The following is a 26,548-nucleotide window of genomic DNA, read 5'->3' as shown; positions in this document are numbered from 1 at the left end:
TCAGGTTGTTTAATATTAACCTCATGTCTTTCCAATAAACTGCTCTTTTAATGCTCCTTTGGTTGCAGCATATGTCTGACACTTTTTTCTTTATTTTTTTCTTTATGTCTCTATAAGGTTTACCACTCTGGGATTGTTTATCCATTTACACCCATTGGGATTGTTTAGTGCTGGATAGGAGAGGCTTATCATTTCTATTTGTTCTGAGTAAAAATTTACTACTTTCCCCTTGCACCAGAGGTCTGACAAGTACTAATAATTCAGACCTCTGTCAACTACCCTTTTTTATTGGTATAACTGATAGTGCTGACAACAACCCCTTCTTTATATATATATATATATATATATATATACCACTGTCTGATTTGCTACACTGCGCTACCACTGTTTGATTTGAATTTAACCACCAATAAGCAAGCGCTACCCAGGTGCTGAACCAAAAATAGGTCAGCTCCTAAGCTTACATTCCTGCTTTTTATATACAGATACCAAGAGAACAATGAAAAATTGATAATAGGAGTTAATTAGAAAGTTGCTTAAAATGTCATGCTCTAAAAAAAATTGGGTTTCATATCCCTTTAACTAGCAATGGGATGGTATGTAATCGGGGGGGGGGGGGGGGGGGGGTCAACAAAATGTATCCTCGCCTGTGTGGCCAAAACTCCTAGCACCGGCCCTGTTCTGATGGAGTCGATTTTGCTATTGAAGTGGCTGGCAAAGTCTTGAGCTGACAGAAAAGTTGTATTAGGAGATGGGGTGGGTGGAGAAGAGTATTGAAAGTAAAGAACAGACGTTTTGGGTTTGAAGAAAGAGTAGAGATAAGAATAGAGAAGTTAAGTTGCTCATAGAGATTATGGGCAGAATAGTAGGAGTTCAAGATGAATTTGTAACAAAGAAAATCAGCTGATCTCCGAGATTTTCTCAAGTGCCACTCAGCAGTACAGGAACATCTGCGCATGTACCGTGTCAGAGGAGTATGCCAGGGCTGAGGATGAGTGTGTGATTTCTGAGCTATGGTAAGAGGGGAAAGATTGTCAAGGAGGAATTATAGTGGCAGATTGATTGGTCAGGGCAGGAAAAGGAGGAGAAGGATGAGAGGAGAGGTTCAAGAAAATTTAGCGAGTTGTTGCTGATCTAATGACATAATGCTTCTGTGAAGTTTGGTGTAAGGAGTAGAAGGAGGGAGAGTTGTAGAGAGGGATGATATGTTGCAAGTGAGGAGATGGTGGTCAGAAAGAGGAAAAGGGGAGTTTGTGAAGTTTGAAATAGTGCGTCGATAGCTAAAGATCAGGTCAAGGGAATGTCCGTCTTTGTGAGTTGGAGAATCAGTCCATTGTGACAAACCGAACGAGGAAGTGAGTTGCAGAAGTTGTTTTGCGTATTGCTCTCCTCATTCAGTGATGTCTGTCGGACATGATCCGCTGATCTGATCATGTCGGACAGAGAGTTGAGAAATCGGCCCCACAGTATTACAGCAGCAATTGCATAAGGAAACAATGAAATATATAAAACATAATATTACAAAAGTACTTGTCTTGTATCTTGCCCCATCCTTGTTCAATTCTTATATAATTATTTTCTTAATGCCTTATTTATAAAATGTTCACTTAATTCTTGTATAATTCTTTTCTTAATGCCTCACTTATAAAATGTTCACTTAATTCTTGTATAATTCTTTTCTTAATGCCTCACTTATAAAATGTTCACTTAATTCTTGTATAATTCTTTTCTTAATGCCTCACTTATAAAATGTTCACTTCAAAAATGTGAACACATGTTGTTGTAACAATGCGCACAGCCCAAGCTAATGTTAAATATATAGCAGGGAAGATCGCTGTGTCCACTAAATTACATAATTGCAAAATCAAAGACAAATTAAAGGCCAATTGGAAAGTAAGATTCTGGTCTGGTCAGGGTGAGAGAAGTTAAGTAAACAGACAGTACAATTTGGATGAGGTTGAAACTATGGCATAAAACAGCTATAAATTTAAGAATAATAGAAAGGATAAGGATTTAACATCACATGGCAACAAAACATTAGAAGTAAGTCATTGGATAACATTACAACATATGCAGGACTAAATTAACAACCTAAAATCATTTGCTCAATATACATGTACACATACCAAAAGAGAGTTACAGGAGAGGAAAAAACACCAGAGTGCAGTAAATAGTTTGCAGATTGACAGGGACTCTATTTTTTAGGGGCTAAAGTTGGAGGCTGTGGGGTGTTAGAAAAGAACGCACTGAAAAGGGCCTTTACACTGTGGTCTATAGGAACTGTGTGTTCCTAGTAAATATATATGTATTTGCTTTTATATATATATATATATATATATATATATATATATATATATATATATATATATATATATATATATATATATATATATATAATCCCATAGATGAGCACTCTCACTTCCAGGTCAGCCTGCCAGGGTGCTAGTGAATAATGAATACAAGTAACAAGGACTTGCACTCACTGGAAGTCCTTAAGCAAGGGGATACTCTGTCTCCGAAACGTTACAATAAATGTGTGTTTCTGAAGGAAAGACCAGTGAGTGCAAGTCCTTATTGTTACAGCAATGTGTGAGTGGGGACACGGTGCTACTTATAGATTTGATGATTTAACTATTAGATTTATGATTTTGGTGAACATTATAGCACACATGTCGCCCTATGGTCTTTCAGAGATAGATGGGCATTGGTTGTGTAATTTTTTTAGGATTGTTTAAGCCTATCAGTAGTTGGTTTTATTCCAATCAGATAGGAGTAGGTGTGATTGGGTGTCAGTCTAATCATGTCATGAATACCCTATGATATTAATATGTAAATAGTGGTTATGCAGCTCCTTTTCATTTATGTTTTCATATTTTATTTTTATTTTCATTTATCTTTGATAGTCTTTTTGCTTATCATTAGTACTTTTATTTTTGCAGTTGTGGCTGATGTGGCAGAAACAGTTGGCACATTAAACTGGATATGTTTGTGTTCTATTGCATTGAGATACCATTAATTTGTGATGTCTGCCCATACTTTGTGTGATACAATAAAAAGCTGTACGATATATATAGCTGTCTTGGGTGAATATACATGAGCACACACGGATCTGATGGGTCTTTATTGAGTGAGGATGTTATGTGTTATTGCGATATGCATGGAGAGCTCACTAGTGCACTCCCATCACAGCTGTGAGCCTATCAGTGGCTTGTCGGGGGGTGTGGATGAACTTCACTGTGACCGGCTCTGCATACTGTCAGATCATACAAGCGCAGATAGGTTGTCACGGCGATTGAGACATTCTAATGTCCTTGGTTACTTCGCTGGAAGATCTGGAGTCAGATGTGAGTGGATGTGACTAAGTGTCATTGTGATCGGCCCAATCGTGCGGATAGCGGTCTCTTTCTTTATGAATTTCTTTGGGCTAGGTGTATACTTTTATCTCTACTGATGTGGCTGAAACGGTTGGCACTTTTTCGTTATTTACGATATGGAGGGGACACTAGTATGCTCGGACAGTATTTATGTGCTATAGGTTATCTGTCACTACGATCAGCATGTTGAGTTTATTTGCGCATTCCCACTACTGCTGTGAGCCTATCAGGGGTTTGTTGTTATTTTGACACCCAATCAATGAGAGTTAGGTAGGAGTGGCTGAAATTCACTGCTATCGGCTCTGTGAACTGTCAGAGTATGCAAGCATAAATAGACCTTGGCCGTGATAGAGACAGTTTTGCGCCGCAGACTAGGGATGTATTTGCTTCACATTTGTTTTGTTTTATTTATATTGATTTAGGTGATTGTTTTATTAATTTGATCACTCAGATCCAATACCGGTTGTGCATTATTTACTCCCACGGGGGCGTGTGTCTCCTGAAGTTGGAATGTTCCATTTGTGGGCTCCCACTACGCCAGGGATATTTTTTTATGGACTATATGTGAGGGATACATATGTAATTTTTTGTACACTTAAAGTTTGACACACTATTGTTCACTTAAACATATATTTATGATTGATATACACTTGCTACACAAGTTTGATATTTAACATTAGGTATTTATTCTAATAACACATTTTTCTGTCGATTGGTACAGTCCTGAGGTGTTTGCACACGGCCTCCATTCATTGGTGGCCTCTTTAGGGGAGGGTTTAACAGGCCTTTATTAGTTTGTTTGTTTGTAGTTTCTGTTGGTCAGAGGAAGGGACGCTATTTGTCCTGAAACGTCACTAATAAATTTTATCTGGATATGTTATCTGAAGACCAGTGAGTGCTTTCTTTGATTTTGCTGATATATATATATATATATATATATATATATATATATATATAGGAACCAAAAAGATGCACTCTCAGGACTTTTACAAATGAAGTAAAAATTACTTTATTTGGAAAGTTTTCAGGGACCTGATACCTGAAAACGTTCCGAATAAAGTAATTTTTACTTCATTTGTAAAAGTCCTGAGAGTGCATATTTTTGGTTCCTGTATCTTGCTCAAGTCTGCACCCAGGTGGATGTCCATTTGTGGGAAGAAGTTGGTATCTGGATATGTATATATATATATATATATCCTATATAATAAAAGGCCAAGTGTGTTTGTGTCAGGGTGCCAGGAATCAGACTGAGACGAGAAGTTCAAAAATAATCACACCTTTATTAATAGCAAAAAATAATAAAAAGTCCACAAGTCAAATAACAAGCCAGGAATCAAAACCAGAGATGGTAGTCAGAAGAGCCGAGTCAGGAGCCAAAGCGAATAGTCAGACGAGCCGGAATCAGGAACAAGGAAAACAGCAGTCAGAAACAAGCCAGGGATCAGTAACCAGGAAGGATGTCAGGCATCCAGGTAATACACAGGAACTCTCGCAAACAGGTCTGAGACAATGCAAAGGCAAAGCATACTGAACAGAGGCCCTTTAAATAATAAGTGATAACATCACAATTCTGAGACTGCATCCTGTCTCACATGGATGATGCACACCAGTCTGGCCATAAAAGGAAGTGCAGGAATTGAGCAGCATCCCCCACAATGCACCATAGTCAGGAAGAGAGGTGAGTAAAATGGCTGCCAGCAGCACATGGCAAACACAAAAGGGAAAAAACCCTGACAGTATCCTCCCCTCAATGACCCCTCCCCCATGGGAAGACAAAAGGCTTACTGGGGAAATGGGCATGGAAGGCACGGAGGAGGGTGGGAGCATGAACATCAGAGGAGGGAACCCAAGAACGCTCCTCCGGAAAGTAGCCTCTCCAGTGAACCAAATACTGTACACGGTACCTGGACATACGAGAGTCAATAATGCTGCTGACCTCATACTCCTTATGGTTGTCAACAAAGATAGGATGGGGACAAGGCAACACAGTGGTAAACTGATTACAAACCAATGGTTTCAAGAGGGAGAAATGAAAAACATTGGAGATGCGCATAGCAGGAGGAAGGTCAAGAGCGTAGGCCACAGGATTAACCCGTCAGAGTATTCGAAAAGGACCAACATAAGGGGGAGCCAATTTATTAGAAGGCACACGAAGGTTCAAGTTAACAGCCAAATTCTCTCACCAACCTGGTAGGAAGGTGCGGGCAGACGCCTACGATCACGATTTTTTGCGCTGCATAGAACAATGAAGGCAATCCTGAATCTGCAACCACATGGAATGGAGTTGCCGGAGATGCTCCTCCAAAGCCGGAATATCCTGAGACATGAATGAATCGGGCAACAAGGATGGTTGAAACCCATAATTCGCCATAAACGGGGATATCTTGGAGGAAGCATTAATAGCACAATTACGAGCAAACTCTGCCCAAGGTAACAGTTAAGACCAATTATTGTGGTGATCTCAGACATAGCAGTGGAGGAACTGTTCCAGAGCTTGATTAGACCATTCCACAGCCCCATTGGATTGAGGGTGATATGCAGAGGAGAAGGAAAGCTGGATCCCCATTTGAGCACAAAAGGAACGCCAAAATCTGGAGACAAACTGGCTACCCCGGTCCGACACTATCTCCTTGGGTAACCCATGTAAACGGAAGACCTCCCGGGCAAAAATTGAAGCAAGCTCCTGAGCGGTAGGCAGCTTCATCAAGGGAATGCAATGTGACATTTTAGAAAAACAGTCAACCACCATAAGGATAACAGTATTGCCTTTGGAAACAGGAAGCTTGACAATGAAGTCCATGGAAAGATGTGTCCAAGGATGCTCACCATTAGCAATAGGTTGAAGAAGACCCACAGGAAGACGTCAAGGAGTCTTCTTCTGTGCACAAACTGAGCAGGAGGCAACATACGCAGCAACATCAAAACGAAGACCTGGCCACCAGAATTGTCGAGTGACAGACCAAATAATTTTGTTCTTGCCTGGGTGACCTGCGGCTTTAGGATAGTGGTAATAATTCTTAATGGTAAGACGCTTAAGACCCCTATAATCGATACATGGTCTTAACTCGCCACCCTTTTTCTTCACAAAGAAGAAGCCAGCCCCTGCAGGAGAGCAGGATTTGTGGATGATCCCCTGTGACAGAGCATTGGCAACATACTCCTCCATAGCACAATTCTCTGCAACAGACAGAGGGTACACCCGGCCCCGAGGAGGAATGGCTCTGGGTTGCATGTCTATGGCACAATCATAAGACCGGTGAGGAGGCAACGTACCAGCACGCACCTTGTCAAAAACGTCTAGGATGGAACTCTCAGTACTCCTCTGGCAATTGAGAAACCAAAGAAGTGCACAAGACTTTAACTGGTTTCCCGAAGACAAGTGGAAATACATTGCGGGGACCACGACAAAATTTCGGACCTGCGCCAGTCAAGACTGGGATTGTGCTTTTGGAGCCAGGGATAACCCAGAAAAACCGGAAAATGCGGAGAGTTTATCACCTGGAACTGGAGGGTTTCAAAATGGAGAGCCCCAACAGCCATGGACAATGGAGCAGTTTCGTGAGTAACGAGTGCGGGCTGAAAGGGCCTGCCATCAATGGCCTCGATAGCAAGCGGAACGGACCGAGGCAAAACAGGAATGAAGTGCTTTGATACAAAAGCACTGTCAATGAAATAGCCCGCAGCACTGGAGTCAACAAGAGCCTGGGTGACTATGGAGGAGTCCACCCAGGAAAGGACAACCGTGACCAAAGGTTTCTCCTTAAGCAGTTTCGGGGACGAGGATAAACCACCCAAGGTCTTCCCCGACAGGACCTTAGGTGTGAGCGTTTCCCAGCTGTGTAGGACAAGACTTCAAAAGGTGGCCCTGTAACCCACAATAGAGGCAGAGCCCCTCCCTCCTCCTAAAGGCCCTCTCCGCCGCGGAGAGACGTGTGAATCCCAGCTGCATCGGCTCAGCAGTACCTGGTGACTCGGGACCAGGAGGCATGGGAGGAGAGGGAGGCATGGGTGGGAACGAACATGTAGGAGACAACAGAACAGGAGGCTTCCACAAGCGCTCCTTGAAAGAGGGCCTCTCTCTGAGTCTGATGTCAATTAGGATCAAAAAAGACACCAATGCCTCGAGATCCTCTGGTAAATGTCTGGCAGCAACTTCATCTTTAATCGCATCAGAGAGCCCATAAAAGAAGGCGGCAACAAGGGCTTCATTGTTCCAACCTACCTCTGCGGCAAGTGTACGGAACTCAATAGCATACTGAGCAACAGATCTAATACCTTGCTGAATAGACATGAGTCGTTTAGCAGCAGAGGAGGAGCGAGCCAGAACATCAAATACCCTTCGAAAGGAGGCCACAAATTCAGGGTAATTTGAAATCACAGGTTTATTAGTCTCCCACAAGGGATTAGCCCAGGCAAGAACTGTGTCAGAGAGTAACAAGATGAGAAACGCCTGAGGTAGCATCTCAAAGTAAATGCCCACCTGGTTCAAAAACCCTCTGCACTGAATAGGATCGCCTCCATATCGCTGAGATAGAGGTGCAGATCCGGACATGCTCCTGGTAGGCATAGGTGCAGCAGCGGAAACAGGAGCAGCCATAACTTGCGGCACACTGTGGTCCAAATGTGCAGTGCGAGTCAGCAGGGTTTGCAGGGCTAGTGCAAATTGATCCAAGCGGCGATCCTGTACATCCATCCTGGAAATGATGGCAGGTAAAGGTGGATTATTAGCACCATCAGGATTCATGGCCTTTGCGTAATGTCAGGGTGCCAGGAATCAGACTGAGACGAGAAGTGCAAAAATAATCACACCTTTATTAATAACAAAAAATAATAAAAAGTCCACAAGTCAAATAACAAGCCAGGAATCAAAACCAGAGCTGGTAGTTAAACGAGCCGAGTCAGGGGCCAAAGCGAATAGCCAGACGAGCCGGAATCAGGAACAAGGAAAACAGCAGAGTCAGGAACAAGCCAGGGATCAGGAACCAGGAAGGACATCAGGCGGCCAGGTAATACACAGGAACTCTCACAAACAGGTCTGAGACAACGCAAAGGCAAAGCATACTGAACAGGGGCCCTTTAAATAATAAGTGATGACATCACAATTCTGAGACTGCATCCTGTCTCACATGGATGATGCACACCAGGCTGGCCATAAAAGGAAGTGCAGGAATTGAGCAGCATCCCCCACAATGCACCATAGTCAGGAAGAGAGGTGAGTAAAATGGCTGCCAGCAGCACATGGCAAACACAACAGGGAAAAAACCCTGACAGTTTGTCCGAAGCTGTCATGCGCAGTAGATACTGCGCGCAAGGACAAACACACCTGGCCTTCCAACTGACCTGGTGTCGTGTGGTGGAGTGGACGTGGCCGGGTGGGTGTGGAGTGGGTGTGACCGTGCGTGAAGTGGGTGAGGTCGAATGTGACGTGGGTGGGGCCGGGCAGGGCCAGATGCCGTGAGACAGAGAGCTTAAAAGAGGGGGGAATAGAGAGAGCAGAAGAGGGTGGATAGAGAGAGGGAGAGAGAGACAGCAAAAGAGAGAGGGAGAGAGAGACAGCAAAAGAGAGAGGGAGAGAGAGACAGCAAAAGAGAGAGGGGGAGAGAGACAACAATAGAGAGGGGGGAGAGAGACAGCAAAAGAGAGGGGGGGAGAGAGACAGCAAAAGAGAGAGGGGGAGAGAGACAGCAAAAGAGAGGGGGGAGAGAGACAGCAAAAGCAAGGAGGGAGAGAGACAGCAAAAGGGAAGGGGAGAGAGACAGTAAAAGAGAGGGGGAGAGAGACTGTAAAAATACAGTTAATGACCGAGGACGTACAGCGTATGGCGTTGGTCGTGGAAAGTGGTGGAAGTGATCCTGATTGCTTCCAGACGCTTTCCGGTTATTGCAGTGATGCCTCGATATCGAGGCATCCTGCAATAACATTTTTTACCCATCCGATGCAGAGAGAGACACTCTTTGGCCCTCTCTGCACCGGACATCGATGGCCGCAATCGTTGGTGGATGGGAGCCGATGTGGGAGGCGGGTGGACGGTCCAGAGCTGTATTTCTACTGTGTTTTAAACCCATTTAGGTTTACAGTGCTGCAGAATCTGTTGGCGCTCTACAAATACCTGATAATAATAATAATAATAATAACAGTAGTCTAGGATCAATAGTCTTAAAATGACATGCTCTAATGTATAAGAGTAGTTTATACAACAGTTTATATCATGTAAATATGTCTCTATAGACCTAAATTCTTAATACAAAGATAATAGTCACACAATATTTTAAGGACAAAAAAACATTTCCCTTAACCCACCCTTTGTATGTAGTTAAAGGGACACCATACACTAGGTGTTTCTTTTCATAAATGTTTTGTAGATGATCCATTTATAAAGCCCATCTGGGGGTGTTTTGTAACAATATATAATTTTTGCTTTTTTTTTTTAATAACATGCTTATTTTCAGACTTCTAACCAAGTCCCAAAGTATCAGATGTAGACTCAAGTCTACTGACTTCTGCTTGCTCCTGTTTGTGTAATGGGTCATTTTATATGTGGGGAGGGTCTGCTATTCCTGCATTCTCAGCCCCTATAATTGGATATCCCAGTGGGAGCTTCTTCGTAAGTTTTAAAAGGTTAAATGCTGAATTTTTAGATCAGTATCTGTGAATATTGTTCTTTTATTAGTGTGTATTACATGCAGCTATATGACAATTGGTGTACATTGTCCCTTTAAGGTTAAAACAGTGAGATATTACTACTGGAAACATGAAGTACACTATACAGCATTGCTTCTCAACTACCATTTTTAAGTACTTATTACAGATGCTATTTTCAGGATATCATTGTGTAGGTTTATCTGCAGCTTATTCATTATACACTATTCATTTGTGTTCAGGCAAAGAAATAATCATAATATGGCATGTTACAGAGTCATTGTTATAGAGCTATAACCTTTAATTACTACATTGCTAAAATAATTGTGCACCTGTGCTGGTGCTTTTAGACTTGTGAGATTTGTTTATTTAAACAGTTGCTTATCTATTAGTTGCACACTCAAATTATATGCTGTTTTTTTTCTTTCAGCAGACCATGCAATCTAAAAACATAACTTTAGTTGGTTGAAGTACCAAAAATGACAAAACCTACCACTAAGGACTTGATTTATCAAACCCTTTTCTACACTTTGATTGCAGGTTTGCACAAACAAACCTGCAGTCACAATTTATCAAGCAGCAGTCATAAGACCGCTGATTCCAAGCCCTGTCCTCCGCCTCTCAGGTGGGGAATTTCAATCTCCCCGGTCTCTTATGACTGGGGAGATTGACAGGGGGCGGGGTTGCACGTGAGCACAAAGGAGCGCTTGTGTGCAATGGTAAATGTGGGCAGAGGATTGCTGCCCACCAGAGGAGAATATGTCTGCCCCTGTCTGCCAGTGTTTGATAAATTGAGCTCTTTTGAATCTGTATAGTACAATCAGGTAAATGCCATTGTCACAGTGATAAGCTCATAGCAAACTGTGCATTTAAAACTAAAAATATAAAAGTGAATGCACTCTTTTCAAAAGAGTAATCAGATGCTTCATATTGGTGCTATGATTTTAATTATTTTTTTATGGTTGGTTTTTATACAGCTTGGATCACACAAAACTTAGATGACATGACATTACCAATTTTATGACAACCATCTAGCTCTAGGGGCCGCATGATCAAAAACCTACCAGCATGGAGAGAAATCGCATAAAATCTTTGTTTTTTTATAACTTATATCATAATGTGGGTCTGGCTGTCCTTCACATCCAGAAATGTTTTTTCAGTGAGATAAACAGTTCTCAGGCTAAAATTTACATTTAAATAATTATTTGAGGACCTCATTGTATTGACTAGACTTCTAAGATCATCTCGCCTGAGTGGAGAGCTTTAGATCATTGGGCCCTTGGTGTATAGTTTGAAAGAACAGATACTTCTTGTTCATTTTATTTCATATGAGGAATAATGGGATTATTGTCATCTGTAGGGATGATCATTTTGAGCTACTTTGTGGTCTCGGACTTACACAATCAACTATCTTCTTGGTGCCTAATGTTATAGGTAATCACTATTTTTATGGTACTCACCTTCATCTAAGAGAGTCATGTGACCCTTCATTCATAACTGGGTTATTTATTCCCTTTTTCCTTTTCCATATATATATACATGTGGGCATTTGCAGTGTGATATACCTAGTTGTGATACACCTACTGTGCACAGTTAAATGTATAACTGAGACAGAGGGGCCAAATTATCATTGTCTGTAGCGTATTATGTCCGCTAGACATCGCTGAATGCCGACAGCATACGCTGTTGGCATTTAAAATTGCACAAGCAGTTCTAGTGAACTGCTTGTACAATGCCGCCCCCTGCAGATTGGCCGCTAGCAGGGGGTGTCAATCACCCCGATTGTATGAGATTGGGCGGATTGATGTCCACAGCCTCAGAGCAGGCGGACTAGTTAAGGAGCAGCAGTCTTAAGACTGCTGCTTCATATCTGCTGTTTCCGGTGAGCCTGAAGGCTCACGCGGAAACAGGCCGTCAGGGGCCATTTAGCACTTGATAAATCAGCTCCATAGCTTTTAGTGGAAGCATTTTTACTAATACAAATGATTAAGATGTATGCTATGAAGATGTATATCTGTATTCACATTTACTTTAATAAATTGATTGGTTAACATTACTACTTTGCTAACCTTGTCCACCTGATTTTTAATAAATAGGGTCTCTTATCTTGTATTATTATATGCTGGTGGTGGGGAAATGTAATCTTTAATTTTACATTATTTGTAATATATGGTATGGAAATAAAATTCTGGCATTAACATAATTTTTATTTCCCATTTAGGGCCAGATTACGAGTGGAGCGCAAAATCTCACTTACGCAAGTGCGATATTTGCGCTCCACTCAGTAATTGTGTGTGCTGGTAGTACAAGTAAAGCACAATGCTAACAAGACCTCACATTCACATTGCATGGAAGCTTTGTGCTCAAAAGGGCACGCTTCCATAGGCTCCAGTGGGAGCCTCGTTCTCATGCCGTCAGACACGGCTGAGAACCTAGCTCAGCGAAGGGGTAATTCGCACAGCGATGGGCAGCAAAGTGTAACTATACATTAATATATACAGTACGTATATATTTATGTGTTAATATGTGTATATACACATAAAACACGTCCTAAAAGACAAAAAGGAGAGGCGCCCTTGGTGCAGAAAATCCTAAACTGTATGATGCCAGTATCAACAATATGCAAATCAATACTCACAAGAATAGTTGCACATTCAGTGCAATAACAAACAAGCCAAAGCTTCAGAGCCGTTCGGCTGACTCCTCGCTGGCAGATCAGCTGTGTGCAGGGGCCAAACTGTTCAAAGCCGTTCGGTAGACTCTCCGCTGGCAGATCAGCAAGTCCTAAGAAACAAAAAAGGGGAGGCGCCCTTGGTGCAGAAGATCCTATGCAATATAAAACCAGTATCTATAATGAGCAAATTTATACTCACAAGGAAAGTTGCACATTCAGTACAATATCACACAAGCCGAAACTTCAGAGCCATTCGGCTGACTCCCCACTGGCAGATCAGCTGTGTGCTAAATCTGTGGCTTTTTCTCGGCTACAATGCCGTTTCATCAGGCTACATAATCTTATTTATGTAGCCTGATGAAACGACATTGTAGCCGAGAAACACGTTGCAAAGCAACTTTTTATTGTTTTAATAAAAGCCACTATTTACTTTTTTCTACCTTGCTCTAGAATATTTATTTCCAATTTTTACAAAATTGGGGATTGTATCCCCATCAAAATACAACTGCTATCTGGAGCTTACAAGCTATATTGGAGATTGAGACATCAACAGAGTTTGGTTCCTGCATACAGCTGATCTGCAGCGGGGAGACAGCCGAACGGCTCTGAAGATTTAGCACACAGCTGATCTGCCAGCGGGGAGTCAGCCGAACGGCTCTGAAGTTTCGGCTTGTGTGTTATTGCACTGAATGTGCAAATTTCCTTGTCAGTATAAATTTGCTCATTATCGATACTGGTTTTATATTGTATAGGATCTTCTGCACCAAGGGCGCCTCCCCTTTTTTTGTTTCTTAGTACTTGCTGATCTGCCAGCGGAAAGTCTACCGAACGGCTTTGAACAGTTTGGCCCCTGCACACAGCTGATCTGCCAGAGAGGAGTCTTGTTTGTTATTGCACTAAATGTGCAACTATTCTTGTGAGTATTGATTTGCATATTGTTGATACTGGCATCATACAGTTTAGGATTTTCTGCACTAAGGGTGCCTCTCCTTTTTGTCTTTTAGGACGTGTTTTATGATTACTCGATATTGTGGAGAGAGCAGCCTGTTTTTTCTGGTTGATGTTCTTGTACTAAAAAGATTCATTCTGGGAGATCAATTCATTGGACTTATACCTCATTTGGGATAGTCTAATGGACTTTTCACAAGTATATTGAATGTTATTGTTGATTATATCTTATACTGTTACATATATTTTTATTTTTCATTTTACCTACATTATGCATGATTATTACTGATCATATATACAGGGAGTGCAGAATTATTAGGCAAATGAGTATTTTGACCACATCATCCTCTTTATGCATGTTGTCTTACTCCAAGCTGTATAGGCTCGAAAGCCTACTACCAATTAAGCATATTAGGTGATGTGCATCTCTGTAATGAGAAGGGGTGTGGTCTAATGACATCAACACCCTATATCAGGTGTGCATAATTATTAGGCAACTTCCTTTCCTTTGGCAAAATGGGTCAAAAGAAGGACTTGACAGGCTCAGAAAAGTCAAAAATAGTGAGATATCTTGCAGAGGGATGCAGCACTCTTAAAATTGCAAAGCTTCTGAAGCGTGATCATCGAACAATCAAGCGTTTCATTCAAAATAGTCAACAGGGTCGCAAGAAGCGTGTGGAAAAACCAAGGCGCAAAATAACTGCCCATGAACTGAGAAAAGTCAAGCGTGCAGCTGCCAAGATGCCACTTGCCACCAGTTTGGCCATATTTCAGAGCTGCAACATCACTGGAGTGCCCAAAAGCACAAGGTGTGCAATACTCAGAGACATGGCCAAGGTAAGAAAGGCTGAAAGACGACCACCACTGAACAAGACACACAAGCTGAAACGTCAAGACTGGGCCAAGAAATATCTCAAGACTGATTTTTCTAAGGTTTTATGGACTGATGAAATGAGAGTGAGTCTTGATGGGCCAGATGGATGGGCCCGTGGCTGGATTGGTAAAGGGCAGAGAGCTCCAGTCCGACTCAGACGCCAGCAAGGTGGAGGTGGAGTACTGGTTTGGGCTGGTATCATCAAAGATGAGCTTGTGGGGCCTTTTCGGGTTGAGGATGGAGTCAAGCTCAACTCCCAGTCCTACTGCCAGTTTCTGGAAGACACCTTCTTCAAGCTGTGGTACAGGAAGAAGTCTGCATCCTTCAAGAAAAACATGATTTTCATGCAGGACAATGCTCCATCACACGCGTCCAAGTACTCCACAGCATGGCTGGCAAGAAAGGGTATAAAAGAAGAAAATCTAATGACATGGCCTCCTTGTTCACCTGATCTGAACCCCATTGAGAACCTGTGATCCATCATCAAATGTGAGATTTACAAGGAGGGAAAACAGTACACCTCTCTGAACAGTGTCTGGGAGGCTGTGGTTGCTGCTGCACGCAATGTTGATGGTGAACAGATCAAAACACTGACATAATCCATGGATGGCAGGCTTTTGAGTGTCCTTGCAAAGAAAAGTGGCTATATTGGTCACTGATTTGTTTTTGTTTTGTTTTTGAATGTCAGAAATGTATATTTGTGAATGTTGAGATGTTATATTGGTTTCACTGGTAAAAATAAATAATTGAAATGGGTATATATTTGTTTTTTGTTAAGTTGCCTAATAATTATGCACAGTAATAGTCACCTGCACACACAGATATCCCCCTAAAATAGCTAAAACTAAAAACAAACTAAAAACTACTTCCAAAAATATTCAGCTTTGATATTAATTGTTTTTTGGGTTAATTGAGAACATGGTTGTTGTTCAATAATAAAATGAATCCTCAAAAATACAACTTGCCTAATAATTCTGCACTCCCTGTACATCTGGTATTGTCCAGCATATTACATGCTATAGAGAGTAGCATAAGATAGACGCACCTCCCTTATTGGATACACAGAAATACTGCTATTTGTGTGTGGTCCTATACGTTGTGTATATACACATATTAACACATAAATGTATTTATATAAACATATACATATACAAAAAACGGGAGGGGAGGGGCACTCTCAGAATGGATTGAGTACACATCCTATGACCCTGCAACATGCACAGCCCTGGGTGCTCAATAGCACTTATAGGTAGCTAAACCATTCCCAGAGTCCTTGGCAGTTAACCCCAAACAAGTCTGAGTGCAAGGCCCATAGGGAAAATTAAAAAAAAAAATACAACACACAGCGAAAGTCCAGCACTGACTTGCAAGCACTCAGCTAAGATTAAAAGCAAAACTGGAAGAGTTAGTTACCACATATGGCTAAATGGGACAAGCCCAGGTACCACGTCAAGATCTCTCCCAAAATCTGGGTCCCCAATACAGCCATACAATGCGAGCTCTCAATCAAGCAAACTGGGAACATGTTAAGGGTTTACATACTTATGTAATCACCCTAGACGTATACAAAACACAGAAGGGGACTGCACTCTCAGATTGGACTGGGTACACATCCCATTACTCTGCAACATGCACAGCCCTGGGTGCTCAATAACACTTACAGAAAGCTGTACCATCCCCAGAGTTCCAGGCAGTTAAACCCAGACAAGTCTGGGTGCAAGACCCATAGGGAAAATTACAAAACAAATTAATACTACATACAGAGAAAGTTCAGCACTCACTTGCAAGCACTCAGCTAATATTAAAAGCAAAACTGGAATAGTTAGTAACCGCATCTGGCAACATGGGACAAGCCCAGCTACCATGTTAACATATCTCCCAAAACCTGGGTCCCCAATACAGCCATACAATGCAAGCTCTCAATCAAACAAACCGGGAACAAGTCAAGTGTTCACAGACTTATGTAATCACCCTACACATATACAAAACATGGAAGAGGGCTGTACTCTCAAGCTGGACTGGGTACACATCCAATGACCCTGCAACATGCGCAGCCCTGGGTGCTCAATAGAACTCACAGGTAGCTGTACCGTTCCCAGAGTCCCAGGCAAACAAGTCTGGGTGCAAGGCCCATAAGGTAACTGCAACATGCAACCCTGCAACATGCTAGCTAGCTGGGTAGCTACCTGTGAGTGCTAGTGAGCATTCAGGGCTGTGCATGTTGCAGCGTCATAGAATTTGTACCCAGTCCAGTCTGAGAGTGCAGTCCCCTTCCGTGTTTTGTATATGTCAAAAGTGATTACATAAGTCTGTGAACCCTTGACTTGTTCCCAGTTTGTTTGATTGAAAGCTTGCACTGTATGGTTGTATTGGAGACCCAGGTTTGGGGAAAGACCTTGATGTGGTACCTGGGCTTGTCTCATTTGGCCAGATGCGGTAACTAACTCTCCCAGTTTTACTTTTATAATAATATTAGCTGAGTGCTTGCAAGTGAGTGCTGGACTTTCTTTGTGTGTTGTATTAATTTGTGTTGTAATTTTTCCTTTGGGACTTGCACCAAGACTTGTCTGGGGTTAAATGCCTTGGACTCTGGGGACAATACAGCTACCTGTGAGTGCTATTGAGCATCCAGGGCTGTTCATGTTGCTGGGTCATAGGATGTGAACCCAGTCAAGTCTAAGAGTGCATTCCCCTTTGTGTTTTGTATATGTCTAGGGTTATTACAGTATTATATGTCTAGGGTTAAGTCTGTGAGCCCTTGACATTTTCCCAGCTTGATTGAGAGCTTGCATTGTATGGCTTTATTGGGAACCCAGGTTTTTGGAGAGACATAATTGACGTGGTAACTAGGCTTGTCCCATTTGGCCAGGTGTGGTAACTAACTCAGTTTTGCTTTTAATCTTAGCTGAGTGCTTGCAAGTGGGTGTTGGACTTTCTCTGTGTGTTGTAAGCAAATACATATATATTTACAGGGAACACACAGTCCCCATATACTGGTATGTAAAGGCACTTTCTAACACCCCACATCCCCTCTCTTTAAGCCCTAAAAACTGCTTTGTGCAGTTTTGTTTTGTTTTTTTAATTGCTACTTTTTTTTTTAATAACTGCCAACACTACTGGGGACATTTTGAAAATTAACCAGAGATCTGATCTCTGGTTAATTTTTGGAGTGATAATTGCTACCGCAAGCTCGTGGTAGCATTAACCAGCCACTTGTAATGGCTGGATATTTATTGTGCACCCATAAATGGGCAAATTAGCCTATTTATAGGCGTGTTTAAAATTAGCGCACAACTTTTAATCTAGCCCTTGTTTTTTTTATATATTTTTGTTGTGCATGGATGATTTGTGTGCAGTGTGTGTTTAGTGCATCTAAGTAATATGTGCAGAATGTTTGTGTGTAAAGTTGTGTTTAGTGTGTGAATGTGAGTGTTGTATGTGTGTACTGTGTGTCTCTGTGTTATTAGACTATGTACGCAATTTATATAAACATGTATGGCACTAGCAATCTCCTCCACAACCACAGCTACAGTTTATTAACTCACCGCAGAACAACAACCGCAACTATATACAGGGGGGGAACATCGAACAACAACTCCTATGAAAGTCGACAAATACTTCAAGGTATCAGCATCCCAGGCTATACCCATCATGGCTGATAGACAAAAGATGTCAGACAGGAACAAGAAACATGCTGTAGAAATACACCCAGAGCCTGCTTCCCCTGTCCAGAGAGACATTAGTTCTGAACCACCTCACAATTTACTCCAGGACCTAAAGGCTTTCTTTCTACCTAAAATGGAAACATTGCAGGCGGGCATGGACACTCTCACTACTGAGATTCGAAAATACTCCACTAGACTGCAACAAGCAGAGCAAAGGATATCCGATGTGGAGGACTCTCAACAAACATCCACCATGGCCATACAGCTTCTAGAACGCCACAACTCAATACTACAGGAAAAACTGGACGACCTCGAAAATCAATCCTGCCGCAACAATCTAAGGATTGTGGAGGTCCCAGAGTCGATCAAAAATAAAGATCTTATGGAGTTCACAGCTTATACATTACCCAAATTGCTACAGATGAACCAAGAGACAATGCTGCTAGATATTGAGAGAGCACACAGAATAGGCCCAGAAATGCCACCAGCCAAACCCAACCAGAGACCAAGACAAGTCATCTTCAAGCTACTCAGATATCAGGAGAAGTTGGCGGTCCTAAAGGTATACAGGTCCAAACCTGATCTACTCTATGAGGGCCACAAACTTCTTATCTTTCAGGACTTCACTGCGGAGGTGGCCAAAAGGCAAAAGGAATTTGCCCCCTCTGCTCCAAGTTACACTCCATGGGACGACAGGCCTCACTTCTCTATCCTGCTAAACTGAGACTGACGACGCCTGGAGGCCCCAAGTTCTTCCTGAACCTGCAAAAGCTGCAAGAAATCCTAGACGCTGAAACCCGCTGTGGCGAGGGTTGAAGGAAGTACCCGGTACACATCCATTTCCTCATCCCATGCGACTTGCAGAATGGGCAACATACTTCAAAGGTTGCTACCAATGTTCAACTTAAGAACTGAGTATCTGTTTTTATATGTTTCTGTTCATATTGTTGCTGTAATTCTAAAAATGTTTGCATTTGAACCCCTTTTGGGTCTACTGTTAAGTTTCTTCTCACCCTACGTGCTCTGCCTCATCTTGTCAGCCTTGAGCTCTCCCCCCCCCCGCCATGTATCATGATGTTATCTTCTTACACCTGTGCATTTTATATCACTAGGTTGTAGGAGGAACATCCGGATCCTGTCCAGACGGCTGACCATGGACAGCTCAGACTGTAAGTTGCTGGCACCTCAGACACACACTCCTAATCCCATTAAACTTAACTGCCAACCACATTGTGAGCCAAACAAAGGACCCACCATATCTCATTTAATTCACCTGAGACAGTATAGGCTCAGGCTAAATAAACTCACTATAAGACATCCACCAAACTTATCTCTCACCTCTCAACACCATGGCACACCCCCTTAAAATAGTGTCCTGGAATGTGGGGGGTATTAACTCCCCGGCCAAACATAGCACTATACTACAACACCTAATGCATCTTCATACAGACATTGCCCTCTTGCAGTAGACACACCTTACGGAAGCAGAGCATGAGAAATTAAAAAGCAGATGGGTGGGCCAGATCTTCTATACCCCTACTGAGGGGCACAAAAGAGGGGTTGCCATACTGGTTAGAAAGGGACTGTCAGTCCAAATCATCCCCATCACAATAGACTCAAGGGCCAGATACATCATAGCTAGCCTACACTCAGATAACCAAACATACATCATATGTAATGTCTACAGTACCAACCAACTAAGGATACAATTTTGGTATTCCTTACAGACCACCCTAGCCTTACATGCTGACAAACCGCTGTTAATACGGCGGTACTTCAACCTAGCCCAGGATTTACCGTTAGATCGCAGGGTTGACACACACAAAAAGACAAGAGAAAAATTATGCTAAAAAATTAAAAAAGGAAACAGCAATAGTGGCTGCCTTCAAAACGTCACTAAGCCTCATTGATCTATGGCGTTCGCGCCACCAGACCAGGAGGGACTTTACGTGCGCTTCCAAAACACATGGGACACTTTCACACATTGATTATTTCTTGTGCTCCAGTTACACTCACAGATCCCACAAACAGATATCTCGGACATAATAATCTCAGACCATGTGCCCATATGGCTGCAACTTAGCCCTCGGCCCCACACTCCTACCCAAGGGAACTGGAGATTCCCCACCTACCTATATCACAACATTGAGTTCAGAAAACACCTAAAAGCCCAGTGGGAAGAATACCACAACTTCAATGCCCAACATCTTAATAACCCGGGCATCTTCTGGGTGCATCTAAGACAGTCATGAGGGGACAAATCACTAGTTTTACTGCCCACTATAACGCTAAATTGAAAAAGATGGAAACCACCACCACCGCAGAAGTAACTGCTGCCTACAATAAATACATAGTCCACCCCTCCACCCAAAACAGAAGTAAATACTACAACAAAAAGAAACTAAGGGATGATGCCCTGTGTCAACAGGATCACCTCTTTCAAACACATAGAAAAGGCCGGTTTTACAGATTCTGAGATAAAACAGGGAGACTGTTGGCCAATATGGTAAAATTAGTCACTCCTAAATCTATAATTCCCTCTATTCAAGCACAGGGGGTATTCCATTCAGATCAATTACAGCAGAGTTTTTAAAATTTTACTCCTCACTCTACTCCGCACAGCCATGCACACAGTATGACAGGGACCGATTCTGGGACCAGATTGACCCCCATCCCTCAGTTCAGAAAATTTAAAACACCTTAACGCTGCAATTCATGTCTCGGAAGTCCTGAAAGCTATTAAAGCAGCCAAACTAGGCAAGGCTCCAGGCCCTGATAAGATACCACTACAAGCTCTTACAAACAGAGCTAAGCCCCTTACTATCTCAAACATTCACAGCCTACCTGAAGGGCACAGCAAACCCCCCTCTGACTTCACAGATGCACTTATGTGCTTAATTCTGAAGCCAGGTAGAGACCCGATGACCACTGCCTCTTATAGACCAATAGCACTCTTGAACAATGAATATAAACTCTTCCCAGCTATACTGGCAAACAGATTAGCTGCTGTACTAGGAACAGTCATTCATAAAGATCAGACGGGATTCATGAGACATCGCTGTTCAGTCACTAACGTACTTACGACACTGGCAATTATTGACCACTACTAGCAAGGGAAAAATCATAACAAATCTGAAACACTCACGGAAGCATGCCTTCTCTCTGTCGACACAGAAAAGGCGTTCAATAGAGTAGAATAGGATCATTTACTGACTACCCTGGGGAACTTTGCATCACTGGAGACTTCCATAATCTCAAACAAAAATTATATCACAATCCACGCACCTCAATAATAGTAAACAAAGAAGTGTCTCAGCCATTCTCCCTTGAAAGGGGCACCAGACAGGGATGCCCTCTGTCACCTCTCCTGTTCAACCTAGCCATAGAACACCTAGCCATATATATAAGAAACATGATAGAAGCAACAAAAGTAGGGTCCAACTCAATGCACCTATCATTATACGCTGACAACCTACTCCTTTACATAACCAACCCAGACATCGCTATACCCAAACTTGTCTCCATACTTCAACAGTTTGGAGCAATTGCAGGCTACAAAGTGAACTTGGAAAAATTGGAACTGACATATCTCACTAAACCACAACTCTCCACAGCTATAAAAACTATGCTTAAGGTTACAGATGGTTCTTTTAAGTATCTGAGCATTCAACCTACACTTTAATCCACACCTAATCTACAAACTGAATATCCCTCCCATGATTGTGCAGATTCGTTCACTGCTGGCTGGTTGGGCTAGACTACCCATGTCCCTATCAGATCGAGTGAGCCTAATCAAAATGATAGCTATGCCCAAACTATTGTATCCTTTGCAATACTCCCCTTGCTACTAACCCCAAATGATCTGAAGAACATCTCTAGTGCTTTCAGCAACTTCGCGTGGAATTTGAGGAAACATAGAATTAGTAGAATGAAATTTGCCTTACCAACTGACAAAGGGGGATTGAAACTCCTTTAAGAATGCTCACCCATACTTCTATTTCCCTGGTGGAATTCTATAATTCCTATTTTACCCTGAATCCAGGGTGTCTCACTAAAGGGCATATACTTAATTTTCCTATTTGAAGGAGATGCATACATTAGAAAAGTGCACAATGAAATTCATGATTTAACCTCTTAACTCGAAGTGATGTATATATACATCATGCGGTACATTGCCCCATACCGTATATTTGAGTAGCATCTTCAGGAAATTAAAGCAGCCTTGGCTTTAAAGTTACAGCCAAGAGCTGCTATTCCGGAGCTGCAGGCATCTGTCTTCATATGGTAGCAGAGCAGCACAAATTGCCATATCGTTACAGACAGTGACACCGTCTGTGTTACTGTCTGTAATGATCTCCTTCATTGCCGATGAGAGGTGCGAGAGAAAAGGAGGGAGGTGGGTGGGTAGCACAGAGGTGAAGGGGGAGGGAGAGGCCCTGCACTACAGAAAATAAAGTTTAGAAGGGAGAGGGAGGGAAGGGATGTTACATTACAGAAAAATTAGGAATCAGGGTTGGGGAGACACTACATTGGTGATGGCAGGAATTAGGGAGGTGGGAAGACTGCTATACTACAGAAAAAAAAACTAAACTGGATACTGGCAGACAGTGGCAAGTACCTAAGATGGTGGACACCATTAGGAGGGTGGAGGATTAAAGAGCTGTTTGGGAGGGATCAGGGAGGTGAGATGTAAGGAGGGATCCTACACTACAGAAAATAATTAAATATATAAAATGAATTTATTCAAAAATAAAAAAGCTAAAAAGCTATAAAACTTAATACTGGCAGATTATTTGTCAGTACCTAAGATGGTGGTGAGGGGGGGGGGGGTAGAGAGCTGTTTGGTAGGGATCAGGGAGTTGGAGGTAACAGGTGGGAGGGTAATGGGTAATCCTTACACTATAATACTATAACCATTGCCAGCTAACTAATTAGCCCCTTCACTGCCAGGGATTTCAGAAGTGTGGTGCGCAGCTGCAAATTAGTGGCCTTCTAATCACCAAAAAGCAATGGCCAATCCATGCATATCTGCTATTTCTGAATAAAGGGGACCTCAGTGAGAAATACAAAGTTTGTGATGGTATTATTCCAATTCAAATTCAATTTGAATTGGAATAATGCCCAGCTATCACTCACACCCCTAGATTTCAGTGTTGACAGAATATGGAAGCATATTGGAGATGACAGCCACCCTGTGACTATAGTCCTGGGTTCACTCAGTTGGCTACTTGCACATTGTCCTCTTCCATCTGTCTGCCACACTCTATGAAACTTGCCAAGGGGGCGGAAAGGTGCAGCTTTTCTCATTCCATCTATGTGAGTGAAAGTTCTGGGAGACAGCAACAAGCCTAAGGATACTTGCCACTACAAGGAAGGACACTCTACTTACCCTACGCAACACTTACCTCATACAGATTGAGGTTAAGGAGAGTAAGTAGAACCCCCTGAGGGGATAGTGTGATCCGCCACTTTGGGATTTCCACCCTACCCTTTTCTGCACACAGTATCACTTATGGACTCTATTTGCATGTATTTTTTGTGGATTTCCTTTTGTATTTGCATGTATTGTTGTATGTACTGTGAACTATTACTGTCACCTGTGGTGTTTTAGCCCAATAGTACTATCTGCTAGACTAGTGTATCTATGCTATAGCTAGCTTTTGATATTTGATATTTGTAATATTTCCATCTATATACAGTGAGAGTTTTATATATGTATTTGTTTTTTAACTATTTTTTCCATCCCTTATATATTATCTAGCGGTCCTATATTGTGACTTTTTTGAATAATTATAGCTTCTTACTATATATACGTATAACTAGCTCTTTACACTAAGCGCCCTTATATTTTACCCTCTCTTGGTTCTATATATATATATATATATATATATATATATATATACTGTATATACACACACAAATATATATATATATATATATATATATATATATAGTTTTGATAGGTAAATACAAAAATAAAAATAAGGCTCTATTTCTGTTTAAAGGGAGTGATAGCAAAAATGCTAAAAATTCACTGGTATCGTGGGTGTTTTTTTCACTGAAATTCCCAGTATTGAAGGGGTTAAAAATTATACAAAATTAATATTTGAACCATTCACACAAAAAAACTCAGGAAGGAATTGTATTTTTAAAGTCATCAAAAATCATAACAAAATTGTTCACCAAAAAACATATTTTGTCAAAAACGTAAAACGTATCTAAATTATCAAATTTAATTTCTTCCATTTGTATTCTTTGTTGAAGAGTATACCTAGGTAAGTAGTGTCCACATGCCTGGAGCACTACATGGCAGAAAACAGTGCACATGCAAATGTATAATAAAATATATTATTATGTATTATTATGTATTATAAAATTGCATGCTCTGAATCATGAAATGAAAATGGTGGGGTTTGTATCCCTTTAAACTACAGCTGCACTATGCACTATGCTAGTTGAGAATTTTGGAAATATGGAAAATGTTTAGCCAAATCTACATCAAATACCTTGGCTTAAATCTTTATGACATTTTGTATATAGATAGATTTTTTTGCTTGCTTGGAAAAATAATGTTTGCTGAGATATAGCAGTTTTTAGTGATCTTAAATTGATATATTCCAAGCATGCTTAGTAAAAGCAGCAGAGGTTTGTGGGATTTGTAGTCCCAAATATTGATACTATGGTGCTATAGCCTGGAAGCCAGAGAGTACCTGCAGCCTTGTCCTGTGGCATGTGTATTGTACACACTACATACAGTCCACAGAAATGTACACACATATACATTTTTTAGAATTTAAGATGAAAAAAATTAAAAAAAAACACTTCAGCATAGAAAATGTTTATTACCAGAGTTTAAGTTCCCAGTCAAATTATATAAAGTTCTTTACATAATTTCATGATATTATATATTAGTTTGTGGTAAAAATACATTCAGAATATGTGTGTGTGTGTGTGTGTGTTTGTGTGTGTGTGTGTGTGTGTGTGTGTGCATGTGCTTGTGTGTGTGTATATGTGTGTGTATGTATGTGTGTGCATGTGTGTATATATGTATATGTGTGTGTGTGTGTATATCTGTATGTGTGTGTGTGTGCATGCATGTGTGTTTATATGTGTTTGCATGTGTGTGTATATATGTGTATGTGTGTATGTATATATGTGTATGTGTGTGTGTGTATGTGTGTGTATATGTGAATGTGTGTGTGTGTGTGTGTGTGTATATATATATATGTATGTGTATGTGTGTGTATCTGTGTGTATATATAATATGTGTATGTGTGTGTGTGCATGCATGTGTGTTTATATGTGTTTGCATGTGTGTGTATATATGTGTATGTGTGTATGTATATATGTGTATGTGTGTGTGTGTATGTGTGTGTATATGTGAATGTGTGTGTGTGTGTGTGTGTGTGTGTGTGTATATATATATATGTATGTGTGTGTGCATGTGTATGTGTGTGTATCTGTGTGTATATATAATATGTGTATGTGTGTGGATGTGTGTATATGTGTGTGTGCGTGTGCGTGTATGTGTGTGTGTTTATGTGTGTGTATATATGTGTATGTGTGTGCATTTGTGTGTGTATATGTATGTGTGTGTGTGTTTGCGTGTGCGTGTCAGTGCATGTATGCCAGAAACTTTTAGGGACATCACTACAGGCAACTTTTATTGCTATTGACATCAATATTTAATTATAATTGTCATTATTTTCTTTACTTCATTTTCATAAATATTCATTCCATTTATGTTTCACCAACTCTAACTGAATACTAATGTAATTACATCACAGAAACACATACACTGCTGCTTTTAAATCTACAACCTAAAGATTCTTTCTTTACATATTTACTCTTAATGTTTTCACAGAAACCTGATGGTATTATACATCCCTACCTATTCAACCATACAAACATCCTTGATGATTCTGTTATATTTGAATTGCTCTAGAATTAGCTGCTCTTTGCATTATGTTGTAGATGTAGATGTGGTTTGTCTAGTGATGTTGAAGTCTGCAGCAATCTATTGGCTGCTAGCTTTGTAAATTTCATTCAGTTTGCTCCAATAGCTGAAGGAGAACGACTGGTACAGCCTGGTCCTCTCTCCCTCCTCAATCTCTTTTTTCTTGCAGATCGGTCTCTCTCTTTTGTCTCTGCATAGGCAATCAGAGCTCTTTACTTGCAGAATCTCCTCACACTGATTGTAATGAATTTTCATGCTGCACGAATATACAGCAGTTGCTTTTCTCCTGCAATTCAGTGTTGTATTTTGTGGTCATTACATTCCTCTGGACTGCAAGATCGTTTTGGATTCCAACAAATATGTGTTTGTAAATGTATGAGGATCCTGATTTGCATTCAGAAAATTCTTCTAGGATAT

This window comes from Bombina bombina, chromosome 3, assembly GCF_027579735.1.
Source record: "Bombina bombina isolate aBomBom1 chromosome 3, aBomBom1.pri, whole genome shotgun sequence".
Lineage (NCBI taxonomy): Eukaryota > Metazoa > Chordata > Amphibia > Anura > Bombinatoridae > Bombina > Bombina bombina.
The sequence above is the reverse complement of the archived record's forward strand: the minus strand, read 5'-3'. Positions refer to the sequence as shown.